The sequence below is a fragment of the Carlito syrichta genome, unplaced genomic scaffold (assembly GCF_000164805.1).
Source record: "Carlito syrichta isolate Samal-C Ts95f unplaced genomic scaffold, Tarsius_syrichta-2.0.1 Scaffold303317, whole genome shotgun sequence".
In the NCBI taxonomy this organism is placed as follows: Eukaryota; Metazoa; Chordata; class Mammalia; order Primates; family Tarsiidae; genus Carlito; species Carlito syrichta.
In genome coordinates this window covers 38670-45072 of record NW_007247413.1, presented here as the reverse complement: position 1 = coordinate 45072, position 6403 = coordinate 38670, and positions in this window count along the sequence as shown.

The window sequence follows — 6403 nt, the reverse complement described above, 5'->3', positions numbered from 1 at the left end:
ATAAATTAAAAAAATCAGCCAGGCATGGCAGCGTGCGCCTGTAGTTCCGGCTACTCGGAAGGCTGAGGCGGAAGGATCACTGGAGCCTGGCGGTGACAGAGTGAGACTCCAACTAAAAAAAAGAAAAAAAAAAATTATTTTTGAGGAAAAGATGATTAATAGCCTTAGGTTAAATGATACTTTACAAAGCATTTATCAATTTTGTATAAAATTTCTATAAAGTGATATTAAACAGGGTAATATTTATTTATTTTCCTGTTAAGTATTGAAGTATGTACAAAAATAGAAAAACAATACACAGTCATCTAAAAATCTCAAAAAAGTTCAAGTGCACAGATATGAAAGGCAGCCAAATGACCTCCTGTTAATTAGCGTTACAGGTCCCTATGCATGTATTTTCTTTAATTCTATATATGATAGACTCATGATTATAATAATGGTTGGCCAGGTGCCATGGCTCAGCCTGTAATCCCAGCACTTTGGGAGGCCAAGACGAGAGGATTGCCTGAGCCCTAGGGGTTCTAGATCAGCCTGGGCAACTTGGTAAGACCTCATCTCTACAATAAATCAAAAAATAAGTCAGGTGTGGTAGCACATGCCTGTAGTTCCAGCTACCTGGAAGGCTGAGGTACAAGGATCACCTGAGCCCAGTGTATGGAGGCTGAGGTGGCCATGAGTGTGCCATTGCACTCTAGCCTGGGCGACAGAGTGAGACCCCAACTCAAAAATAATAATAATAATAATGGTTAACATTCATTTAATAACTACTGTGTGTCAGAACCTATGCCAAGTATTTTACAAGGTTAATCCCTTTTAATCTTCCCAACAGTCCTATCAGTGATCACCACTTTATAGAAGAGCGAACTTGGACACACTTGTCCAGTATAACAAACCTGGGAAGTGACGGAGCTGGATTTCAGGAGTCTGAACCCTGAATATGGTCTCTAAGATACTGTGTTATCTTCTGGGCTTATCAAAGAAGGTATTATCAGGCTGGGCTCAGTGCCTCAGCCTGTAATCCCAGCACTTTGGGAGGCCGAGGCGAATGAATTACCTGAGTTCACAGGTTCGAGAAGCACAATAAATAAAAAAAAATTAGCAGGGCGTGGGAGCATATGCCTGTAGTTCTGGCTACTTGGGAGACTGAGGCGGAAGGATCACCAGAGCCCGGGAGGTCAATGCCGGGGTGGCCGTGAGCATGACACTGCACTCCAGCCTGGGCAACGGAATGAGACTCCAATTCAAAAAAAAAAAAAAGAGGATATTATAACTGTCCCTATTATTATGCAGCAAAATTAGTTATGTGTTGAGTGTGTCTTAGATTCTTACTCAGGGACCTGTCAAAATGAAAGGACTTTGGTTTTAAAATAGTTGCACTCAGAAATTGGCCTAAAATATGGATATCACTGATCATGAAATTAAAATTTTTATACCATTACTTCCCAATCATAAGATCTTATTTTTTTATTCAACAAGCATTGAATCATAAACTATGTATCTGGTTTTTAAAAAATAGTAGGAAGGAGGGAACAGGGAATAAATTGTACAGCTACTTTTCTAGGTAGAAATCTTTCAGCAAATTTCATTCTTATGTGCTCACTTTCATTTGACAAATAATTCATGTCCTTAATGATAGAATTATCTGTACCTGGCTGGTCAAGGTGACTCAAGCCTGTAATCCCAGCACTTTGGGAGACCAAGGTGAGAAGATAACCTCAGCCCAGGGATTCGAGACCAGCCTGGGCAATTTGGCGAGACCTTGTCTCCACAATAAATCAAAAAATAAGCCGGGCGTGGTAGCACTCACCTGTAGTTCCAGCTACTTGAAAGGCTGAGGTAGAAGGATTACCTGAGCTCAGCAGGTCAAGGCATGCGGTGGCCATGAGCATGCCACGGCACTCCAGCCTAGATGACAGAGTGAGACTCTGACTCAAAAAAAACAAAAAAGAATTATCTGCACCCCATATTCACTAGACTTTCTCTCTAACTTCAGTTATTCTTGTTTTATAATGAACTTCATCTGTAGCCAAGAAAAAGGGAGATCATTTGCAAGTGACTGAAAGATCGTACCCCATCTAGAATTTTTTTATCTTTACAGGTTTGTTTTTTTGGGTTTTTTTTTCTGGGTGACTCTGTCACCCAGACTGAAGTGCAGTGGCTGCCACCGCCACCTCCCGGCCACCGCAGCCTTGACCTGCTGGGCTCCGGTGATCCTTCCGCCTCAGCCTTCCAAGTAGCTGGAACTACTGGCGCGTGCTACCACACCCGCTAATTTTTTGATTTATTTTAGAGATGAGGTCTCACCAAATTGCCCAGGCGGGTCTTGAACCCACGGACTCAGGCAATCCACTCACCTTGGCCTCCCAAAGCACGGGACTACAGGCTGAGCCACCGAGCCCCGTTTAGTTGCTATTTTAAATCAGAGATTGTAAGTTTATCTATGAGAGAGGTGGTGGGGTCGTGAAAAAGGCATTTCACCCCCTAAAAAAAAGCAGTAAGACACAAGAGGGAATCTGAAAATAAATATAAACTTTCTCTTCCACGCACACACACACACAAAATCACACTAAATTTTTTTTTTTTTGAGTTGGAGTCTCACTCTGTCACCTAGACTGGAATGCAGTGGCCACTCCGGGCCACCGCAGCCTCAACCCGCTGGGCTCCGGCGATCCTTCCCCCTCAGCCTTCCAAGTAGCTGGAACTACAGGCATGTGCTACCACGCCCGGCTAATTTTTGATTTATTGTAGAGATGAGGTCTCACCAAGTTGCCCAGGCAGGTCTCGAACCCGCGGGCTCAGGCAATCTACTCACCTTGGCCTCCCAAAGTGCTGGGATTACAGGCTGAGCCACCAAGCCCGGCCCACACTAAATATTACTTATGTCATTCCCCAAATATGGCAATCTAAGGACTCTAAGATTTTGTGTTAATTGATGTCCATTCATGTTTTTGGGAAGAATTTAAGAAGTAATAGAGCCTCTGTGTTCTAGTCCAGTCCTGCTGATGATAGAAGTTGGAGAGGATATTTTGATTTTTCAAAATGAATGTTTTTTGTTTGTTTTTTTAGTCTTACTCTTCTCACCCAGGCTGGAGTGCAGTGTCACACTCACAGCCACCACAGCCTCAACCTGCTGGGCTTAGGTGCTCCTTCTGCCTCAGTCTTCCAAGTACAGAATGAATGTATTTCTGACCAGGTCTTAGAAGTTCCAAAATAATAAGGCAATCTTTGAAGAAAGACACTTGTAAACTCTTCAGAGAACTATTGGAAGTGGGCTATTTATCCACATGCAGTTAGTCTAAAATACAAATCCTTCCTGAGAAAGTCCACATAAAAGAAACAATATTTCTGGCCAGCATGTTGACTCATGCCTGTAATCCCAGCATTTTGGGAGGCAGAGGCCAGAGGATTACCTGGGCTCAAGGGTTCGAGACCAGCCTGAGCAACATGGCAAGAACTTGTTTCTACAATAAATAAAAAAATTCAGCCAGGCATGGTGGCGCATGCCTGTGGTTCCAGATACTTGGAAGCCTGAGCCCAGCAGGTCGAGGCTGCAGTGGCAGTGCCACTGCACTCCAGCCTGGGAAACAGAGTGAGACTCCAACTCAAAAAAAAAGAAAGAAAGAAACAATATTTCTAACAGAATCCTTTCTTTAGTCTCATGCTTCTTACTCACTATAATGTCTGGAAGTTGGAGGTAAAGTCAGAGTTTATCCAAGCAGGAGTTTCCTCTAAAACTGCCTAAGCAGTAGTGAAAGGGTAAACTGAGGCAAGGTGGGCCGGTGCCACAGGAATAATGCAAGATTGCAACAAGGAAGAAAGCAGAAAGAAGTAAAGTTTATTATTCACCTTTCACAGACAGAAAAGGGACTGACACTTCAAGGCAAGTGTGGCATGGTGGGCCAAGGACTAGGAATATTTGAGGGCTCCAAAGCAAACCCCTAAAGCTAAGGGGCTTAAGCCTGGAGGAGGTTTGGGCCACAGGGAGTGTCCAAAATTGTATTCTTTGGTTTCTATAGCCGTCCCATAAATTACATACCTTCACATTGCCGGGCATCAGCATTCCATGACCTCAGGTGGTAAGCAGGGGTAGTCACAGTTGGGTACCAATATATCAGTAAACATGGCTCCCAGAGGTATCCTTCAACAATTTTTTTTTTTAGGCATTTGTATTCATACTTTGTTATCAGCTGGAGGTCGTTACGGGTAGCTGATAACAAAGTATGAATACAAATGCCTAAAAAAAAAAAATTGTTCAAGGGTATCTGTCTAATGGACATGTGTATACCTAACACTGAATTGTACCCCACATCTTCAAAATAAAAAATTTAAATAAGTAAATAAATAAATAGTAAGCAGGACATGTTCAAGGAGTTCCGTATAATCGCTAATTTCTTTTCTTTTCTTTTCTTTTCTTTTTCTGAGTCGGAGTCTCACTCTGTCACCCACGCTGGAATGCAGTGGCACACTCACGGCCACCACAGTCTCGACCTGCTGGACTCAGTTGATCCTTCCACTTCAACCTACCTAGTAGCTGGAACTATGGGCATGCGCCACTATGCCCGACTGATTTTTTTTATCTATTGTAGAGACATGGTCTTGATATGTTGCTCAGGTTGGTCTCGAACCCATGAGTTCAGGCAATACTCTGGCCTCAGCCTCCTGAAGTGCTGGGATTACAGGCGTAAGCCACCGCACCTGGTTGATTTTTTTTTTTTTTTTTTTAGTTGGAATCTCACTCTGTCGCCCAGGCTGGAGTGCAATGACACACTGCTCACAGCCACTGCAGCCTCGACCCACTGGGCTCAGGCGATCCTTCCACCTCAGCCTTGCACGTAGCTGGAACTACAGGCACGCACCAGCATGCCCGGCTAATTTTTTGACTTATTGTAGAGATGAGGTCTCACCGAGTTGTCCAGGCTGATCTCGAACCCGCGGGCTCAGGCAATCCACTCACCTCAGCCTCCCAAAGCACTGGGATTACAGGCTGAGCCACCGAGCCCAGCTCAAACATTCTTTTCATTAATGATTACATGACAAAAAGCATACAGGGCATGCAAACTGTGCAGCAAGGGGATTTCAAAAAGTGAGGCCTGAGCAAAATGACTGTGCTATTTTAAAATGGCTACATTAAACTAAATATACGCTACACTTTAAAGGTTCCCTCCTTTCAAGTAGTAATTTGCTAAATACCATCTGTGGTGGGGAATTCTGCCTTCCTGAGACAGCCATCTCTTCCTTAGTCTGGAATAGAGTCCATCTTCTTTGTCCGTCCCACTCACTGGAACTACATCAACCCTCCTGGAGCATCAGAACTTTCCAGTCTCTCTACCACCCAACAACCCTTTTGCATTTAACTATATTGACGCACATGTAAGCCCTTTCTGTCTTGCTGTTTTGCAGAGAACAGAACATGGGGTTCGAATCCCAGCTCTGCCATAAACCACTTACACAGACTGAATGTATTATTAAACATGCCTCTAAGCCTCTGTCTCCTTAGTGAGAAAGCAGAGGAAATAACACCCATTCTGTACAGTTGTTAAATGGATGAATGCATTAATATATGCAAAGTGCCTTACATTGGAGGTGCTGGATGAATTGTGGCTGCTGGAATTCCTAATTCTGTGGCTTCAAGTTCCCTCCTTCCATCCCAGTTGGCTTTCTCATGACACAGTAGAATTTTCCAAATGAGATGTTACAAGTGTACCAAAATATTATTTTCTGTGGGTGTCATGGCCTTGGGTGCATGAGAAGAAGCACTGTATTCATTTTTTGTGTTCTTTCCTGAGTCCTGCAGATTTTTTAGAATTAAAAAATCTTGCCGGATGCGGTGACTCACATCTGTCATCTCAGCACTTTGGCAAGAGGATTTACCTGAGTCCAGGTATATATATATATATATCTTTTGTCATATAAATATTCTCTCAACAGCAGCTTTTTTTTTTTTTTGAGTTGGAGTCTCATTCCGTGGCCTAGGCTGGACTGGGCTCCAGCATCCTGCCATCTCAGCATTTCACGTATCTGGGACTACAGGCACGCACTACCATGCCCTGCTAATTTTTCATTTATTGTAGAAACAAGATCTCACCAAGTTGCCCGGGCTGGTCTCAAACCCTTGAGCTCAGGCAAATCACTTGCCTCGGCCTCCCAAAGTGCTGGGATTACAGGATAAGCCACTGAGCCCAGCCCATCAGCATTTAAACTAAGAGAAATGTGTTAGTTCTTGAGGGGTTTTAGTCCTCTGGCCCTAAGACAAGCACAGCCTTTACTTACTCATTTGCATCTTACAAATATGATTTTCTAGTAACACTGTGGTGGGAAAACAAAGTTGCAGAAACACTGCAATCAAATTCATTAGTGTCTGTCTGTCCTAATGTGCATTACCCCATTTAAATAAATGTTCCAC